The 21,881-nt window shown below is 42.4% G+C and overlaps 1 long non-coding RNA gene across 1 annotated transcript; it reads right to left on the reverse strand.

Annotated features, from left to right (window-relative positions):
- Positions 1-1,018: 1,018 nt before the first annotated feature.
- On the reverse strand, positions 1,019-21,710 carry LOC133249822 (uncharacterized). The gene is made up of 5 exons (XR_009737110.1): positions 21,312-21,710; positions 15,771-15,941; positions 14,844-14,893; positions 7,831-7,956; positions 1,019-3,834 (listed from the first exon to the last, which is right to left on the reverse strand). It is a non-coding gene; the product is annotated as an uncharacterized LOC133249822 (long non-coding RNA).
- Positions 21,711-21,881: the final 171 nt, after the last annotated feature.

A 21,881-nucleotide genomic window follows, 5' to 3' on the forward strand; every position in this document is an offset into this window, starting at 1 on the left:
GTGTCTGTGTCTCTGTTCTAGAGAGCTGAGTTTAAAGAATAAAGTTGAAATTTAAAAAACTGAAGCTGAAATGGCCTGATCAAGGAAACAGGAGAATTTCATACATATTTTTGTCTTCTGTAATTGCCTAAGTTTATTCTCAGCTTAATCAAAATCCACAGCTGTTTTTTATGCTGCCCAGTTCATGATGATATTTTTGCACCTGCATATGAGCAGATGGTTTTCATTTAGTAGTTAAGCGTCTGTCTCCATTTTTGTGTTCTTGAAGTCCTTCATCACAATAGCAAGAAATCTTTTCTCTCCTTTTTTGTCCCCTGAGAAGTTTTAATCACCACTGAAAGATTCCTAAAGGACCCAGTCTGATAGTATTTGACTATGAACATAATTGTTAAATTTGTTACTAAGATGCAAGACCCATGTCTGAGTCCCAGTCTAAAAAGTTATCCGTAGATACATAAATCCAGTGATTTGACTCAGAATCGGTAAATTCTAAATTGAAGGACATTAAAAGTTGAAATTCAATGCCTGTCATTTTCTTCTACCTTCAATCTTTTGTGCTGACTTCCCTATCAGATGCCAGATTATCAAAGGACATTAAAAAGGTACAGGATATTTCTAATCACTGATGTGATTGAATATCACCAAAAACAAGTTCTACTACCTCTCAATATGATTTATACCAATCCGGCTCTCAGGTGATGGAGCATGTATTGGAAACCCTTCTCCCAGGATGAAGTACAGTAGAGAATTGATGAGTCTGACAGACTTGACTTCAAGTCCTAGCTCCTTGCTAGCTGTGTGACCTTGAGGGAGTTACTTAACCTCTCTGTGTCTTCAGGTCCCCATCTGTCAAATGAAGATGTTAATAATAATGGGTTTCCCTGAAAGGTAGCTCAAGTTTTTCCATAAGATGGTGCAGAAAAACCCCAAAGAACTTTTTGGCCAACCCAATACCTACCTCATAGGGTAATTTTGAGGAAGAGATGATGTCTGCATAATGCTTTGTCTAATGCATGACTGGAATAGGAGCAATAAATTAATAATAATAATAATAATAAACCGTGGTGGATTTATTTAGGGAATAAATGAATGGTGAAGCCACCAATAAGGAAGCTGGATGCTGCTGGAAGTGTCATGGAGCCTTCTGCAATAGAGATTAGAACGCCCTCTCTTTTCACAAAAACTGCTAATAAACCCTCTGAAGGATAATGGCTTTCAGGCAGAGGGATAAAACACATCCTTTCAGTTAAGCTCTACAAACACAGCAGCTGCTCACATCCATCTGTGGAGGCCTGGATTGTTGTCTTTTCTCAGACAGAGCCCTCATTGAGTTTGGGGGAATCTGGGTGGCCCTGTACTAGCAGTGTGAGCCATGGAGCTGCTCTCATCCTGATCCCACTTTGGGCTAGACACACAATGCAATCTATCAAACATTTGGTGTTTGGATCTCTTGTCCAAGTGAGGTGCAGCTGGACTTCATATTTCTGTGCATTTGACTCACAGGATGTGTCTTGTTCACCAGGACTGAAGTTTATACTCAGGCCATCTCAGGGGTGAGGTCATTTTGCTGTTCTTAGCCAAAGGCCGCCCTCCTCTAAATCTGTCTGATGTGTTTTTGGCTGTACTGTCAAGTTCCCAGAGCAAGATGTTTTAGACTAAGAAGTCATGTTTGTGTAATAATTCAATCCTATTCTGGAAATGTGCTCCACTGCTTGTGTTTTCTTCTTGGTTTTGAGCAAATGCATTTGTGTTTTTGTCAACAATTCAGTCGTGGAAGAGCACTGGGGTTGTTAGAGAGGTGTCACGTGCCTTGGTTGTACACGTGAGTGTTGGCAGTGCTACAACTGAGGCTCCATCTCTAGCAAATGATGAGAAAGCCTGATCAGGACTGATCAGAAGGCCTTCCTGGTGGCTCAGATGGTAAAGAATCCACCTGCAATGCAGGGGACCTGGGTTCGATCCCTGGGTTGGGAAGACCCCCTGGAGGAGGGCATGACAACCTACTCCAGTGTTCTTGCCTGGAGAATCTCATGGACAGAGGAGCCTAGCTGGCTACAGTCCGTGGGGTCTCAAAGAATCGGACACAACTGGGCAACTAAGCACAAACAGCGCAGAGTCTGCACTGGCATTAACTGGCTGGCAACTCAAGTGGAGACACAATGGGTGATTTGAACAATGCCTGTTCTTTCTAGTCTAGTAGTTCTCGAAGTTGCTTCTTTACTGTCACTCTCCCAAAGGCCCTTTGAAACTGTTTTCCTGAGTGCCTCTGCTCTTCTCACTTCACGAAACCGTAATACCATAGCTACACTGGACATGCATTTATGTACTCTAGCCATACTTGTGTTTTATATACAAAAAAGAATAGGATTTTTTACCTCTCCCAAGAATCAGTTTTGCGCCCTTGACTAAAGAGCCTCAACAATTGACTAAAGCACATCTCATGCTTAAAAACATACAATTTATTGTAGTGTAATCAATTGACTGAAGCGGCCCAGGTGGCTCAGTTGGTAAAGAATCTGCCCGCAATGCAGGAGACCTGGGTTTGATTCCTGGGTTGGGAAGATCCGCTGGAGAAGGGATAGGGTACCCACTCCACTATTCTTGGGCTTCTCTGATGGCTCAGCTGGTAGAGAATCTGCCTGCAATGTGAGAGACCTGGGTTCTATCCCTGGGTTGGGAAGATCTCCTGGAGAAGGGAACAGCTGCCCACTCCAGTATTCTGGCCTGGAGAATTCCATGGATTCTATAGTCCATGGGGCCGCAAAGAGTTGGACATGACTGAGCAACTTTCACTTTCATCACTTTCCCAAGTGGCACAGTGGTAAAGAATCCACCTGCCAAACAGGAGATGTGGGTTCCATCCCTGAGTCAGGAAGATCCCCTAGAGTATGAAATGGCAACCCACTCCAGTATTCTTGCCTGGAAAATTCCATGAACAGAGGAAACTGGCAGGTTACAATACAGTACACGAGGCTGCAAAGAGTCAGACACAACTTAGCACGTGCACACACACACACACACACACTCAGTTGACTATAATAATTCATGGTTGGAGAGACTGAATCATTTATGTTTTCCTGTTGAACTCTTTTTAATATATATGAGTGATAGTCAGTCATGTCCATCTCTTTGTGACCCCATGGACTGTAGCCTGCCAGGCTCCTCTATCCATGGAATTCTCCAGGCAAGAATACTGGAGTGGGTTGCCATTTCCTTCAGGGATCTTCCCAACCCAGGGATTGAACACAGGTTCCCTGCATTGCAGGCAGATTCTTTACCATCTGAGCCACCAGGGAAGCCTACTATTAAGAGACATTTCTAAGTATAAAGACAGGTCAACTTAAAAAGTATCAGCAGGTACATGCTTGATTTTATCTTATAATCTATAGACAATACATTAGAATATGTAATGAATCATACACCTTTTCCAATATCTAACAGCATTCATTACTCTAAAACGTATATAAAGGAACAAGATCAGAAAACTTTTTGAAAAGATTATAGTTGCTTTTCTGAAGAAATGTAGTCAAATTTTTCATAAATGTTTTGTTCCATTTTGTCAGCTTTTCTTGGGTTATATGTTAATAGTTTGAGATTCAGCAAAAAACAGCAGGAAAAGTATTTTTAGCACATGACCTTCTTCTTCATTCCTGTGGTCACCTTCCTGATGGGAAGGACTGGTCACCTCACAGCCAACTCTTCTCTCCCTCTGGACTCACATTCACAGGTGTAATTGCCCACAAGGGCCAGGAAGGACACAGAATGAATAGAGAAGGTCAGAGGCAAGAAAGCAACACTCTCGGGACGATGACATCTGGCAGCTGACATTGGGCCCTGTGTCAGGAAGACAAGAGGAAGTGCTTGGGACTTGGGAACTGTAAAGTATGATCCATCTAAAGCAGCAGTCCCTAACGTTTTTTGGCACCAGGGACCAGCTTCATGCAAGACGATTCTTCCATGGACCAGGGTGGGGGGATGGTCTGGGGATGATTCAAGCACATTATATTATTGTGCACCTTATTTACATTCTGACTACATCAGCTCCACCTCAGATCATCAGACATTAGATTTTGGAGGTTGGGGACCCCTGATCTAAAAGGGGTCAGCTATTGTTCTACTATTGCATTCTTATTCCTATGGGAGAATAAATGTTCAGTGTTGCCAGATCATTTTACTATTTTAAAGAGAAGTCATAAATCTGAAACTTTATATGCTCATCAAATACTGACCAAAGGGAATGGCTACCCACTCCAGTATTCTGGCCTGGAGAATTCCATGGACTGTATAGTCCATGGGGTTGCAAAGAGTTGGATAGGATTGAGTGACTTTCACTTTCAGACAGTAAGGAATTCACCTGCAGTGCAGGAGAACTGGGTTCGATCCCTGGGTTGGGAAGATCCCTTGGAGAAGGGAATGGCAACCCACTCCACTATTTTTGCCTGGGAAATCCCATGGACAGAGGAGCCTGGCGGGCTACAGTCCATGGGGTCGCAAGGAGTCAGACACAACTTAGCGACTAACACTTTCAATACTTTTTAGGCCATCCATCTCCATAACTCTCCATCATGTAAAACTGAAACTCTCTACCCATTAAACAATAGCCCCCTATCCCTTCTCATCCCTCAGAGTCCTGGAACTACTATTCTACTTTCTGTCTGTACAATTCTGACTACTCTAAGTAACTCATATGAATGGAATTGCACAGTGGTAACTGTTTTTTTGTGACTGACTTATTTCACTAAGCACAATGTCCTCAAGGTTCATCCACATCAGCACGGATGTCAGAATACCCTTCCTTTTTATGGCTGGATAATATTCTGTTGTGCATCTGTATCACATTTTTGTTTATCTGTGCATCTGTCAATGGACACTTGGGTTATTTCCACGTTTTTATTATTGTTTATTTTTACAGCTATAAACATGGATATACAAATATCTCTTTGATCCCTGCTTTGAATTTTTTGGTAATGTAGTCAGAAGTAGAACTGCTGGATGATATGGTAATTCAATTTTATTTATTTATTTTTGAGGACTGGAATGGCCATACTGTTTTCCACAGTAGGTACACCATTTTACATTCCCAACAATAGTGCACAAGGATTCCAATTTACCTACATCCTTGCAAACACTTCCTTTCTTTTTTAAAAAGAGAATTGCAAAATTTAAATAAATTTTAAAATTTATTTACTAGTTTATTTTTGGCTGTGCAACAATGCATGTGAGATATTCCTTGACCAAGGGTCGAACCTGGGCCCCCTGCACTGGGACTGCAGGGTCTTAACCACTGAACCACCAGGGAAGTCTCTGTTATTTTCTTTTTGGATAGCAGCCATCCTAATGGGTGTGGAGTGAATAGCATACTAGTTTTGATAAGATGCTTAGATTATCTGATGCAGAGGAAGTGCTTTGTCCATATTTGTCCTGCACTAGAATGTGTCAGTTCAGGAGACGTAGCATATTACTGTGCCCCTAACGCTTCCCATCTCTGGTATTGTCCTGTGTCAGAGGGGAAGAGAGTATTATTTTTTTTCTTTGGAATCTATCACTTTTCATCAGGCGATACAGTTATATGTATATAAGTCCCTATCTCCCCTGAAAGTGAAAGCAAATTCGCTCAGTTGTGTCCGACTGTAACCCTCCAGATTCCTCCATCCAGGAAGCCCAAATTGAGATAAGTCAAATGTAATTAAGGAAGGGTAATACACAAGGAATGATCAGACCTCTCATGTATTTTCATCAAATCTTCTTCCAGTTTTAACTCAAATGTTGTTTTAAGAAACTGTTAAACATCCTGCCACTTAAAAAAAAATTGGTCTGATGTTCTAGAATGACTGATGGGGTGATTCTAAGATTACCTGACTTGAGAAAAGGAATATGATTTCTCATTTGCCTTACTATGCTCCTGTAGTGTACCTGAAAGCCAGTAAACTTGAAAGTGGCCACAAGAGGGGAGTATGAACCACTGTCATCTTTCACAAACAAATGAGAGGAACTGAAGAATTCTCCAGCTGAACGCATGCTTCCTTCAGAGCAACAGTCAACTGAACAATCATGCTCCTTCCAGCTGATGGTCAGAGGATGAATGTGGCTTTGCCCTTTCTATGTTCGCAGAGAATATAACCTTCAGCTCTCCGCTGTCTATTTACACTTTAATCCTGACTGCAATAAATATTTGTGGGAAGAGGACCTGAAGGACAAGCAACCCTCTCTGTCAGTTTTGCTGACGTTATGTTACCTTTGCATTAAGCCAGAACCCTGAGAAACCTGCACTCATAGATCACCTTGTTCTGCTCCCCTTAAGAACTGTTTATATTGACAAATATATGGACATGAAAGAGGGGATGGGGTGGGGTGGGATGAACTGGGAGATTGGGATTAACATATATACACTGCAAGCAAAATGTATAAAATAGGTAATTAATAAGAGCTTACTGTATAGCACAGGGAACTCTACTCAATGCTCTGTGGTGACCTAAATGGGAAGAAAATTAAAAAAAAGAGGGGGTATATATTCTATATGTATGGGGCTTCCCAGGTGGCTCAGTGGGTAGAGAATCTAACTGCAATGCAGGAGATGCAGGCAGATGTGAGTTTGATCCCCAGGTTGGGAGGAGGCATGGAAACACACTCCAGTATTCCTGCCTGGAGAATCCCATGGACAGAGGAGCCTGGCAGACTGTAGTCCACAGGGTCACAAAGAGTTGGACATGACTGAAGCAACTTTGCATGCATGCATAGGCTTATATTTAGGGATACTTTAAGAGACAGCTGTTTAAAATGTATTATTATATCAACATAAAGATATTGCCTGAAAATTCACACAATGCTCTGTTTTTGAGGGCCTATGGGAGAAAATTTATTCAAAACTCAGAACATAGGAAAAGCTGTGTTTTGCCTGAAAAACTTGTTTGCTTTTCCTCAATGACTTTGTAAATGCTTTAATGTATCATCTTTCTCTCTTTCCTTTGCCAGGAGCCTTCTTTTATCCAACAGGTATCTATGAAGCACCCCTTCTGTGCCAGCTGTGATGGGGAGTGCAAGTAGGGGATTTCTGTCCTCGTGAAGCCTGCAGCTTAGTGGAGGGGACAGATATTCATTAATCACATAGGTCAGTGTGTAAACTGAAAAGGGCGATGAAGGAAAGGAAGCTTTATAGCACGACGTTTGTAAGGGGGACTGGACTTAATTTGCAGACGTGCCCTTTGGACCTGCGGATGAGTAGGAATGGCCTGAGGTGAGGGGTGGGGTTGGAGGGGTGGGGCACTGGCATTCCTGACCGAAGGGAGCAGCATCGTGCATCCTGGCAACTGGAAGGTAAGTTCCAGGAGGGCTGAAGTGTAGATACAGGTGGGGAAGGGATGAGGCCAGACTTGAGAGGACACCGAGGTTTGGGTGGTCTTTCATGTGTGACCAGTCGCTTTAGTCGTGTCCGACTCTGTGACCCTCTGGACTGCAGCCCTCCGGGCTCTTCTGTCCATGGGATTCTCCAGGCAAGAATACCGGAGAGGGTTGCCATGCCCTCCTCCAGGGAAATCTTCCTGACCACACTGGGACGGAACCAGTGTCTCCTGCATCTCCTGTACTGCAGGTGGACTCCACCCTGGGCTCACCCAGGCTTCTGTTTCACCCTCTATCTCGTGTGTGTGTCATCTTTTCACAACAAAAACATTTTGGTTTTTGTGGAACAAGATGGGGGATAAATTAAACGTCATTATTCCCGTACTTGCATTGCATTACCAACTGCCTCCATCAGACGTTACATGAAAAACAATCTCACACACGTATCACGACTCCATCAAGGCTCACTCGTGTACATGGGGTTTCACTCACAGACACAGGTGTTCAGGTCCCTCTGAGTGAATCCGTGGGCTTGAGAACAGATTGGCTTTGCTCTGATGGCATCCCGAGTGATTCCTCCTTTGCAGCACATCAGGATCAAGAATTAGAGAGTTCTTCCTAGAAGACAGGTTTATATACAATTTAGAAATAATACCCCTGCCTTCTGGTTTTGTTAAGTGTTACCGTCCTCAGCCTCTTAAAAACACACAGGAACAAACAGGCCGAGTGAATAAGAAGGCGGTATTCTATAGTTGCTTTTTGATTATAAGCCTTCACTCTGCCAGCTGGGCTGAGGATTAGAAAAGCGTTGGTGAAAGAGTCTTAGAGGAAACCCCTGTGGCTGGTGTTCTTGAATTGGTCACTCCAGTTCTCGGCATTGAGTTGAAACAAGACTTTCATGGGAACAAAACAAAACATGTGTCAGTGTTGCTACCTTTCTGAACACTTGTGTGTGTGTGTGTGTGTGTGTGTGTGCGCGCGCGTGCATGTGTGTGTTAAGTTGCTTCAGTCCTGTCCAACTCTGTGCAACCCTATGGACTGTAGTCCACCAGGCTCCTCTGTCCACGGGATTCTCCAGGCAAGAATACTGGAGCAGGTTGCCTTGCTCTCCTCGAGGGTCTCTTCCTGACCCAGAAATTGAATCACTGTCTCTTATGTCTCCTGCATTGGCAGGTGGGTTCTTTACCATAAGAGCTACCTGGGAAGCCCTTTCTGAGCCCTCACTTACTGTTATAAAACACCCTTCATTTAAGCGAGGGGGAAACAAAGGAGAAAAGAGGAAAAGGAATTGGAGAGACCAGTTGAGAGTGGTTAGAAATGGAGTAACTCCCTCATTCTGTTTTAATGAGACCAGTCTCCTTCCTGAGCTTCTAAACACACCTGACACAGTGATGCCACAGGACTTTGGCACTTGCTGCTGCCTCTGCCTGGAATGCTCTTCCTGTCTATGACCAAGTGTCTGACTTGTTCACCTCCTTCTATTTGCTTTTATTTTTAATTGGAGGATAATTGCTTTGCACTGTGGTATTGATTTCTGCTGTACAACTTGTATCAGCAGCCAGAAGTATCTATGCATCCCCTCCCTCTTGAGGCTCCTCCCCACCCACCCCACCCCTCTAGGTCATCACGGAGCACCGAGCTGAGCTCCCTGTGCCATATAGCAGCTTCCCACCAGTTACCTATTTTATGCATGGTACTGTATATATGCCAATGCTATTCTCTCAATTGTCACACCTTCTCCTTCCCCCACTGTGTCCGCAAGTCTGTTCTCTACATCCTCATCTCTATTCCTGCCCTGCAAATAGATTCATCACTACCATTTTTTAGATTCCATACTGCACTGTGCTTAGTCGCTCAGTACTGTCTGACTCTGCAACCCCATGGACTGTAGCCCACCAGGTTTCTCTGTCCATGGGGATGCTCCAGGCAAGAACACTGGAGTGGGTTGCCATGCCCTCCTCCAGGGGATCTTCCCAACCCAGGGATCCCACATTACAGGTGGATTCTTTACCATCTGAATCACCAGGGAAGCCCAAGAATACTGTAGTGGGTAGCCTATCCCTTCAGGGGATCTTCCAAATCAGGAAACAAACTGGGACCTCCTGCCTTGCAGGCGGATTCTTTACCAGCTGAGCTATCAGGGAAGCCCTTAGATTCCATTTATATGTGTTAATATATTAATACGATATTTGTTTTTCTCTTTCTGACTTACTTCACTCTGTATAACAGGCTCTAGATTCATCCATCTCACTAGAACTGACTCAAATTCATTCCTTTTTATGGCTGAGTAATCCTTCTAGTGTTTGATAGAATGTTACCTTCTCATTGAGCCTCACCTTGATCATCTCATTTTAAATTGATGGCCCTCTTGAACTCCTTGTTCCTTTCACCCTATTTCAGAAGTCAACAAACTATGACCCCCTGTTTTTGTAAATAAAGTTTTATTAGAACACAATCGGATTCATTTTTTAATGTCTTGACTATGGCTGATTTTGCCCTACAATGGCAGAGGGAGAAACACTGTGGCCTGAAAAGTGCACAGTAAGTCTTCAATAGCTGTTGAATGAATGAATGAGTATAAAGTGTTCCACAAAGATTAGACAGTTAGTTACAATTATCATTATTATTTTCATGCATCTACAACTTTTCATAAGGGGAGGATATCCATTACACCGGCATATATTTTCAACCTAACATGTAGAAAGTTGTGACTATCACAACTTTCTCACCTGCTGCAGGAAGCATGCTCTTATAGGTTTGCCTCTGACCCTTATATACCTGCTTACCACTGCTAGAACACCTACACGATCTCAAAATAAACACCAGAGGAAAAGTCTTTTATATAAAAGTAAACATCTTTTGCAGCTCCAAGATGTTTGGGTTTTGTTGGGGAAGTACTATTTTCATGTTCAGACAGAGGAATGTCTATTTTTACACTACAGCCAGACAAGACTTAACCATTGAGCCAAATGGGTAGGTGTGTTTTCAAACTATGTCTTTATTTCACTAAAAAGAAGAAGGAAAGGGACAAATTCACCTTTTGACCAAGGAAAGAAAATATTCAGCCTTCCGGTTCCTTCAGCAATTGATATATATTTTTTTTTTTACATGAATTACATTTCTTGATCACATCAGCAAACACCAATTTATATAAAATAGTGTCTTTTCTATGCAAAATATCCACGTGGTCACTGCAAAGGCATTAATTGGATCCCATCTAAGCAGAATTATGAAATTTCTTTTTTATTTCTGTTGACCTTTTAATCAGTTATAGTTTTCAAAATTACATACATATCATCAGACTCCTTTTTGTTTTTGACTGTTCTTTGAGGGTGAGCATGAGCTAAGAATTATGTATAGTACCATAGGGTCACTCTCTGACAACTAGTCAATCCCAAAGGAAATCAACCCTGAATATTCATTGGAAGGACTGATGCTGAAACTGAAGCTCCAATACTTTGGCCACTTGATGTAAAGGGCTGACTCATTGGAAAAGACCCTGATGCTGGGAAAGATTGAAGGCAAAAGGAGAAGATGGCAACAGAGGATGAGATGGTTGGATGGCATCACTGACTCAATGGACATGAATCTGAGCAAACTCTGGGAGATAGTGAAGGACAGAGGAGCCTGGCATGCTGCAGTCCATAGAATCCCAAAGAGTTGGACATGACTTAGTGACTGAACAGCAATAACAATAGCAACTAGTCTCCACTGGAGGGATTTTTCATTTAGCAAAGTCTGGAGACATTTTTCATTTTCATGACTGGGAAGGCACTAATAGAAATCTTAGTGCAACTTTGCATCAGCCAGGGATGTTATTAAACATTCTACAATGCCAAAGATAGGATCCCTCTACCCCCAACATCCCAACAAAGGATTTTCCTGTCCAAAATGTTTGTTGTACTGAGGTTGCAAAACCCTGCCCTATAACATGGTTAGTGTTTTCCTTTTTCCTTCCCAAGCCATTTGCTTTCTTGTTGCCTTGGTGATGTCATCATATGCAACTTAGGTTAATAACAGCTGCATATCTCGTCCTTCCCTGGGAGGAAGTAATGACCATAAAATGCTGTAAACCATTCAAACACTAAAAATCCCTAACAATGAGAATTATTACTCTTTGTTAAGAGAGAGAATTACTTGTCTCCAGATTTTGTGGCTCTATTGCTTCAGGACTTCTTAAAAAAGTTTAAATAATTTAGAGACACTTAAAATCTCTATGTCTGTTGTCCCTTTGTGGGGTCACAGAGAGAAGGTCACAGGACACAGAGTGCAGAAATCCATGGAAGAAACCCACAGCTAGAGTGCTTGTGTTTTTCGGACTCTCAGTGGCTGCTCTGTCCCAGCGTTTTCCTTCCTCTCTGTCCTCATTCCAGGCCCCTTTCTTTCCCTGAAGGATAGCTTTCTTCCAACCTCTCATCCCTTCTCCCTTAATTCAGTGGTTATTTCATCAACTATCTTCTGTTACTCAAGCATTCCCTTGAGGTCTCAGCCTTCACTCAAGAAGCTTGCCGGCACTTTTTCCTGAACAAATATAGTGTCCTTACAAGACAAATTTAGATAAAGAAACTCTTCTTTGTCTTAATGTAAATGTTTTCCCTTGAATGTATATTAGTTTGATCCCATCTCATCCTTTCTATTCAAGTGATGGGTAAATAGCGAATTGCACAAAAAATGAAAACCAGAGAAAAGAATCTCTTCACTTAAATATTAACTTGGGGCTGAAAAGAGAAGTTTGTGGCTTTAAACCTTATGGCTCAGACAGTAAAGAATCTGCCTGCAATGCAAGAGACCTGGGTTCAATCCCTGGGTCAGGAAGATCCCCTGGAGAAGGGAGTAGCTGTCCACTCCAGTATTTTTGCCTGGAGAATCCCATGGACAGAGGAGCCTGGCAGGCTACAGTCCATGGGGTTGCAAAGAGTCAGATACCACTGAGTGACTAACACTTTCACTTTCTAATGTCTACAAAATCTAAATTGTCAAGTTTCTATTTGAAGAAATCATGTTTGCTTGTTAATCTTTTTTATTTTCTTTCTTTTAATTAAAAAAAAATTTTTTTTTTAAGCTTTGGCTGGGCCTTCACAGCAGTGCACAGGATTCTCTAGTTGTAGCATGCAGGCAATCCATAGCATGCAGTATCTTAGTTCACCAACCATGGTTTGAACCTGTGTCCCCTGTATTGAAAGGTGGATTCTTAATCATTGGACCAAGAAGGAAGTCCTTGTTTGTTTGTTAATTTTCTAGAGGTCTTAGGTTCATTGGGACATAGAACACGCATGGTAACAGTGGCTTCTACATGAATGGAGATCAAACTTGAAGGGTTGGAACCTTCTAGCTTCAACATACAGAACATCTTCTCAAAGAGTTATGCAGACTAAAAGAATATATTTTAAGATGGACTTATGTGCCTTATGTACCAGGCTTCCCTGGTAGCTCAGACGATAAAGAATCTGCCTGCAAGGCAGGAGACCCAGGTTTGATCCCTGGGTTGGGAAGATCCCCTGGAGAAGGGAATGGCAACCCACTTCAGTTTTCTTGCCTAGAGAAATCCATGGACTGAGGGGCCGGGCGGGCTTTAGTCCATGGGGTCACAAAGAGTCAGACACGACTGAATGACTAACACTTACACTTATGTGCCTTTCTAGTTAAGTTGCCTAAAAGTTTTTAAGGGAGATTAGTGACTAGCATCCAGTACAAGGCTCTTTCCTAGCAAACTGGAAACACTTTGGATGTGGAAATTGCATTGGTAATGTCATTGGCCCTCCCACTCTGTTATTTTTTAGGTTTTTATATGTTTCCTTGAAAAAGGATGTATGGATATGAGAGTTGAACCGTAAAGAAAGCTAAGTGTCAAAGAATTGATGCTTTTGAACGGTGATGTTGGAGAAGACTCTTGAGAGTCCCTTGGACAGCAAGGAGATCAAATCAGTCCATCCTAAAGGAAATCAGTCTGAATATTCATTGAAAGGACTGATGCTGAAGCTGAAGCTCCAATACTTTGGCCACCTGATGCGAAGAACTGACTCATTGGAAAAGACCCCAATGCTGGCAAAGATTGAAGACAGAAGGATAAAGGGATGACAGAGGATGAGATGGTTGGATAGCATCATCAACTCAGTGGACATGGGTTTGAACTCACAGGGAGTTGGTGATAGACAGGGAAGCCTGGTGCACCGCAGTCCATGGGGTTGCAAAGAGCTGGACATGACTGAGTGACTGATCTGAAGTAAACTTGAAAAAGGAGAAATCTTCTGTCTAGATCAATTAAATTCAAGAGGAAATGGGATTTACTTTCTATTTGCATTCATTTCACATCTAGATTTCTGGTGTTGGCCTGCAAGGTCCAGAGGCTATGATGACCATGGTCTCGTTGACCTCATCTAGGGCTCCTCTCCCCTCACAGGATCACTCTGCTTTGGAATGCAGGCCTCCTCACTGCTTTTTAAACCCTTCAGACACACTCTGACCCAGGGCCTTTGTACTTGCTCTTTCTCAAGCCTGGAATGTTCCTTTCTTGCTTATCCACTTGGCTCATTCTCTGACAACCTCAAGTCCTTGCTGCAGTTTCTCCTCCAGGAGAGCTCTTCTGAATTCTTTATTTAATATCAAAAACCACACCTTTAATTTCACCCCTCAGCTGTCTCGATCCTTCTCTCCTCTCCTGCTCAACATCTGTCCATTTTTACACAACAGTTACAAACTTTTAACGAGCTAAATAATCACTCTTTTTTTTTTGGCTGTACCACGTGGCATGTGGGATCTTAGTTCCCCAACCACGATTGAACCCATGCCCCCTGCAGTGGAAGTACGGTGGCATCTTAACCAGTGGACAGCCAGGGAAGTCCAGTAATTTATTTATTTATGATGCAATGTGTTTATTTTTGGTCTGCCTCTGCTGGAATGTAAATTTCTCAAGGGCTGAGATTTTTGTTCTGCTCACTAGTGGGTCTCAAGAGCCTAGATCTGTGCCCAGCTCACAGTAGCCATGTCTTTCATATTTGATGAATAAAAGAGTGGGTTGGTTAAAATATAGCTAGGTACAGAGTTGTAGTTAGGGCAGGGGCTTAATGAGGAACTTCTGAGTGTCAAGAGGGCAGCTCAAAGACACTCTGAAAACAAGGACAGAAGGAAGACAGAGACGGAGCAGAGCGGTGATATATATTGCACTGCATGAATTTTCCGAGGGTTGATTTTGATGGGTATCTGAGATGCAGGAAAATGCTTGGATATTTTTGCAAGAAATTGCAATGGTGTGGCTGAAAAATTTCCTGTCACTCACTGAATCTCTCATACCTTCCACATCTCTACACCCAACCTCCTTGCTCATACCTGCAGCAGGCCATCTGGTTTTATTTTTATCATCAGACAAAGATGACAAACTCAAGATATCCCTGGATATGACCTCAAATATCTCTCAGGCCCACAATGAGACAAAACAACTTCATCTTTACCAGACACAAGACAAAGATGACTCATCAGACAAAACAAATCTAGTGTTGCAGACCCACCTGTTCACTCTTGGGAGGCTGTTTGAACTTCATATCCCAGTGTGCACTGGCTGAATTAGAAGGCAGGAGGGAAAGATTAGTAGAAGACAATAAGGTTACATTAGTTTATGCGTTCTTCCCCAGGACAGGGGTGCTCCTAGGGAGCACAGCTCTGAGCCTGAGCTCTGGATTAGTCTGGGGGACAGGAATTAGACTGCCAGGGTTTAAATCTTGGATCCATTATTATTAGTGCCATGAGGCATGTGGGATCTTAGTTCTCCAACCAGGGTTCAAACCGGTGCCCCTGCTTTGGAAGCACGGAGTCACAACCACTGGACCACCGAAGAAGTCCTGTGGCTCCATTATTTGAGAGCTGTGTGACTTAGGAAAGTTATTAACCTTTTTAATCTCAGTTTTGCCACTGTGAATAATACCAAGAGATTATACGAGGCTAGAATGAGCTAATAAATATGCAAAGTATCTATCATGGTGCCTTAATAAAGGGTAGCTCTTAGGTACGTATACTATAGGCAGCCATTAAAATTAAAATTCTGGCTTTGTTACTTACTTGCTATGCAACTTGGGACAAGATGCTTCACCTTACTTTGCTTCTGCTTCATTTTCAAGAGGCAAATTACTGCAAAGGACTTTTATAAGGATCCAACAAAATGGCCTAGACAAATAAGTTAGGGAAAACCTGACATATAGCAAGTGTGCCATAAAAGACATCTTCTCTAATTTGACACTACAATTACTACTATTACTATTATTGTAACCACTGCATCTACCTTTGTTTTATTACTAGGCAATGTGACAAGTTTGGAGAAAAGAAAAAACCCATAAACTTTACTCTTTAACAGTCTTCTGCTTATAGTTTTAAAAAACTTTCTTGCTCTTTCCTATCCATTTATATATTTTTTTGTTTATCAATGAAGAGCAATCACTTACCAACAGAAATTAGTGAATGTTAGCAAGACGTTAGAGGAAGAGGATGCACTTCATATTCTTGACTCTAGAAGCAGTCTTGAAATGCCTTGGGTTGTCATTTGAATAGCATCTTTGAGGGCAGAAGTTCCTGTTTTCCAGGTCATTTCCTTTGGACTGGGACTTGGTGACATACTGGAAATAATGAAAGGGATGGGGAGCTGGTTATAATTGAGGAATCACTAGTCATTGCAAGAGAGATGATGAGTTGTCTACAAATATCTATTCTGCCCCTTTTCCTTTAATATTAAAACTCCTGAGTCATAGCTGGAGACTCTGCTTTTCGGCTGGAGACTCTATTTTCAAAATTCACCTGCAGGCAGCTGTGCCCTTATGACTAAGTTCTTGACAATGGAATGGCAGCAGAAGTGATAGTGTGCCAGTTCCAGGCCATACCCCTTCAAGAAATGGCTATTGCACACTTTGGGCTTCCTTGGTGGCTGAGACGGTAAAGAATGTGCCTGGACGTGACGCAGCGGCTGAACAACAAGAAAGCGAGGAGAGGAGGAAATGCTTTAATTAGAGTAGTTCCACTTTTATCTGTTTATACCTCTGGGAAGATTTCTTATAGAGAGTTTCTGGGATAAAGTTTGAAAACCACTTCTGAAAGTTTACAGAAATTTCTTGAGACACTAAAAATCAAATCGTGTACAATAATTTAGTTTTTAATAAAATAAGTAGGTATGCTTTATTTAAATTTTTTTTCTTTTTTGGACACCTGGACCAGGGATCGAACCTATGACCCCGGCAGTGGAAGTTCAGAGTCCTAACCACTAGACCACTAAGGAATTCCCAGTAGCTGTGCTTTAGAAGGCAGTTTGAATTATTATTTATGGTAACAAATGGTTACAACTTCCAAGGGAGGTGGTTACAAATAGCCTCATATTTTAGACATGGCATCAGAATTTGTATGTTATGAAATTACAGATGCTGATGGCAACCATAACTAGTATCCTGCTTGTTGCATTGCAGGGAAATAAAACTGTTGGTGGAGTCTTCCTCGAAGTTGTTTAAAACCAGCCGCTAGCTGGTAGAGCAGTGATTTTTTAATCTGAGATCCAGTTATGCAAGACAAAGCAGCTGCAAAACTACTTAGCTTAACCTAGTACAGGATTTGTTGCCAATACAAACGGCAGTCTCTAAACATTCCAGACGTCTTCGTACACTTCCATGAAATGTTGCCCCCACTCACGTGTGCTGGATAGCAGGGCAGTCTGAGGTGGTAGTTAACCGCCGTGTGTAGAAATATTTCTTACAGCATCTGTGGGGGGATCACTTTACTGATAGGATCTGACCAGGTGCGGTTTGGACCCTTCACCCTCCCCGACCAACATGTCTACCCAGAGCCCAATACGTCTTTGCTTCTGGTGACCGATGCCTGATTACTGCTGTGGTGCTTAGACGGGGCCTCTGAGTAATTACAGAGTTGGCCTGTGGTTGTCTTCCAGGAAATGGCAAGTACCACTTGCCTGGCTGTGTCCCGGCAGACTCCTCTTGGGGACAACAGGAAACGCATGCCATGTAAGGACATCCTGCAGCAGCAGCTGCTTCTCCGTGGACAGCTGGAAGTCAGCCGAGCGTGTGTCCATCAGAGGCTTATCAGGAAGAAAACTGTGCATATCTAGTGATCTTCCAAAAGGACCTACGTGAACTTTCACGCCAGAATTTGGATACTTGCTTTTGACCTTCCTGTATGTACAATGACCCCGAGAATGTTTGTGCAGCTAACTTTTTGAGCACTGTTGCCTTAGGGCCAAGTCTCCTGGGAAGGTTCTCAGTTTCTCTGTTTTCATCATTTATTTGGGAGAACAGGAGCTTTATTAATTTGCGGCCCCAAATGGCTTTAAAATACATAAGTCAGTTCCCAAAATTCAACTTAACCAGCTGAAGAAATTCAGTGCTCCGAGCTCTTAAATGTAGACTCTTTGTGACCCCATGGTCTATATAGTCCATGGAATTCTCCAGGCTACTGGAGTAGGTAGCCTTTTTCTTCTCCAGGGGATCTTCCCAACCCAGGGATCGAACCCAGGTCTCCCATATTGCAGGTGGATTCTTTAACAGCTGAGCCACAAGGGAAGCCCATTAAATGTAGATAGGTAACGTGAAATTGGAGCAGAAGAGGAAGAATGTTGTTTGATGTGGGGGGAGCTCTTCTCAGGTGTCCTCACTGGCTATTGCTCTTGGCTGCTTGGTCCACTCTCCTGCCACAAGAGGAATTTAATACAGTGCTGTCATGTGAAGGGAGGCCATAGTAGGAACAGCCTTGGAACCCTGGAGTACTGTGTGGCTCTTAAAAATAATAAATTAGATAGAATCCAAATGATTTCTAGCAATTTCCACAATTTATTTATTTTTGTGTGAACCATTTATAAAGTCTTTATTGAATTTGTTACAATGCTGTTTCTGTCTTATGTTTTGTTTTTTCTTGACCAGGAGACATGTGGGATCTTAGTTCCCTATGTACGTGTAGGCTAAATTGCTTCAGGTCTAGTCCAACTCTTTGTGACCCTGTGGACCGTAACTCGCCAGGCTCCTCTGTCCATGGGATTCTCCAGGCAAGAATACTAGAATGGGTAGCCATTCCCTTCTCCAGGGGATCTTCCAGACCCAGGGATGGAACCTGTGTCTCTTATATCTCCTGCAATGGCAGATGGGTTCTTTACCACTAGTGCCACCTGGGAAGCTCTTAACTCCCCAAACGGGGATCCAACCTGCACTCCCTGCATTGGAACGTGAAGTCTTAACCACTGGACCACCAGGGAAGTCCCAACACAATTTATTGAGCGAGATAAGTGAAAGTGTTAGTTGCTCAACTCTTTGAGACCCTATGGACTGTAACCTGCCAAGCTCCTCTGTCCATGGAATTCTCCAGGCAAGAAAACTGGAGTGGGTAGCCATACCCTTCTGCAGGGGATCTTCCCAACCCGGGGCCTGAACCCAGGTCTCCTGCATTGTAAGCAAGATGCTAAATGGAGCCTTAGTGTTGGTTTCTCCTGCTTGCGGTTTGTACATTTGGTAAGGGCAGTGGCTACGTCAGTCTTAGTGAATAGGACTCTACACTGGGCACATGCATAGCCTTTCTCCCTGACATAAAGCCACTCCACTCACTTGCCCACAGTGCTGGCAGTAGGTGTGGTGGCAGAGAATGACAATCGTTGTGATTGGCCAGGAAATGGCTCAGCATTTTGTCTGCTTGGTTGTTTGAAGCCTCTTCTACATTGGTGCTGTTGGGTGGGTGTTATGAAGCTCTTCATACTTCATGGTTGTTCTCTCATGTCCAGCGATATATCTGTTTCCTGGACTTTCTTTTTCCCTGATAGTCTAATCTTTCTGAGGCCTTGTAGTGGATTTAACAGATTCCTTCAAAAATTCATGTTTACCTAGAACCTTAGAATGTGATCTGATTTGAAAATAGTATCTTTGTAGATGTAACTAGTTAAAAATCTTGAGATGACATCAGGGTGGGCCCTAAGGCAATGACTGGTGCTCTTATTAAGGAGAGGACACTCAGAGGTACATAGAGAAGGTGATGTCATAATAAAGGCAGAAACTGGAGTGATGAGTCTGAAGCCAAAGAATGCCAGAGATTCCTGGCAGTTACCAGAAGCCAGGAGAGAGGCGTGGGATGGTTTCTTCTTCAGAGCCTCCAAAGGAACCGACCCTGATGATACCTTGATTTCAGACTTCTGGCCACCTTAACTATGAAGAAATATGTCTAAAAAAAGCCACCCAATTTGTGGCAATTTGTATGGCAGCTCCAGGAAACTAACATGGTCCCTGACCAGCGGGCCAAGCATCTGCCACTGACTGTGGGTCCTGTATATTCTAACCTTCACTGCTTCTTTCTTCACCGAAAGTGGATGTTCAGGTCTACAGTCTGAAGGAGATTTTCCTTATTATTATCTTTTAAGGCTACCCCTTGAATATTTATAAGAGCAGATTTCTCTCATAAAATAAATTTCACATATTAAACTGAAAATTTTTGTGTATTGAAAGATATCTTTAAGAAAGTGAAAAAGAAAAATAGAAACAAAATAATTGCAACACCTTGGCAAAGAATTGATAGTAAATATATATAAGGGAGGGCTTCCCTGGTGGCTCAGCAGTAAGGAATCTGCCTGCAGTGAAGGTGACTCAGGTTCGATCCCTGGGTTGAGAAGATTTCCTGGAGGAGGAAATGGTAATCTACTCCAGCATTCTTGCCTGGAAAATCCCATAGACAAAGGAGCCTGGTGAGCTACAGTCCGTGGGGTAGCAAAGAGTTGGACACAATTTAGGACTGAGCATGCATGCATATGAAAGGGACATCTACAGCCTAAAAAGAAGACTGCAATGAGATACAATTTTAAACCCAATTCATTTGTAAATTGAAGACATCTAATATCATTTAATATTGGAGAGAATGTGCCTGAATAGCCTAGCTTATACTTTGCTGGTCGGTAGTGTAAATTGGTTCGACTACTTCAGAAAATAATTCGGCATTATCTTTTATTTATTTATTTATTTTTGGCATTATCTTTTAAAGTTGGAGATTCATATAACCAATGATGAATAACTTTACTCCAGGATATATACCCCAAAGAAATTCTTGCACATATATTAGGAGACACACTCACAAGAGTGTTCACAGAAGCATTCTATTTGAAATAGCAAAAACTAAGGAAAATCCCTACACCCAGCGATAGAACTGATAATTAGTGGTATGTTCAGACAGTGAAATATTTTACTCCAAAAGAAAGTGAATGTAAATGTATCCGAGGAATATAATTTGAGTAAAAAGTAAACCACTGAAGATTAGATATAACCACAATATCTGGTATTTTTTTTTAAAGTTATGACTAGAACTACCCAAAGTTATTTTAAGAAATATCTGTGTTGTGGTGAAACTGTCCTTCTAAAAGGCTAGGGGAATAATAGAAGTTGCCAGATTGTGACCTGCAGTGCAGAGAGGCAGGGTACAGGAAAGGAAAGAGAACTTAAGTGTCTGTTAGAAATGATGAATGCTCTCATTTTCATGTTAGTAGTATTAATACATATGTGTGCTTAGTGCTTAGCTGCTCAGTTGTGTCTGACTCTTTGTGACCCCATGGACTATAGCCTGCCAGGCTCCTTTGTCCATGGGGATTCTCCAGGCAAGAATACTGGAGTGGGTTGCCATGCCCTCCTCCAGGGGATCTTCCCAACCCTGGAATCAAACACAGATCTCCCACATTACAGGTGGATTCTTTACCATCTGAGCCACCAGGGAAGCCCAGGAATACTGGAATGAGTAGCCTATCCCTTCTCCAGGGGATTTTCCCGACCCAGGAATTGAATCTGGGTCTCCTGCATTGCAGGCAGATTCTTCACCAGCTGAGCTACTAGGGAAGCCCATTAATACGTATACAGGCATTTATTGTTTGACAAGCAAACATGTAAGTAAGTTAAAAAAAAAAGGCCATGCCTGGTCCAAGGTCATGTCCTGTGCCATGGATCAAGGATCACGATTTAACAAGTGTCATGCACCTACTGTTGGAGACACAACAACTGGGCTTTTGAGTGTGCAGAAATAGTCCTGGTTGATCAGTATCGGGAGCAACAAGAGCCTGGCACCTGGAACAAGATGAAGTCTGAAAGAGAAGGGGAAAGAAGTTCCAAGAAAGTCACAAACATGGTCTGAAGAGAAAGTCTTGTGAGAAATTCCCTGTGGGGGATTTCCCAGGAGCTTGGAAAATAGAGATGTTAAGAGGTCCCTTTTAAGTGGTTTCCTGTTCTGAGCTCTGGTGTAGATAACCTCCATTAGCTCAAGTCCACAATAAAATCTGCTATATAGACATGATACATAACAACAGTAAAAGTCCTCATTCACTCACTTATTCATTACACACACATTTATTGAGTTCCTACTGCCTGGCATACAGCATAGGGATATAGCAGCAAACAAACCAAGTCTCTGTCTTCATGAAGCCACTGTATATAATTTTTAAGCTGATGATAAATTCTAGGATAAAAATGAAGTAAAGAAGAGGGAGAGCTGGCTATGGGGTGATTTTTTAAAAAATTGGCTGCATTAGGTCTTATTTACTACACATGGGA

Source organism: Bos javanicus, chromosome 6 (genome assembly GCF_032452875.1).
Source record: "Bos javanicus breed banteng chromosome 6, ARS-OSU_banteng_1.0, whole genome shotgun sequence".
Lineage (NCBI taxonomy): Eukaryota > Metazoa > Chordata > Mammalia > Artiodactyla > Bovidae > Bos > Bos javanicus.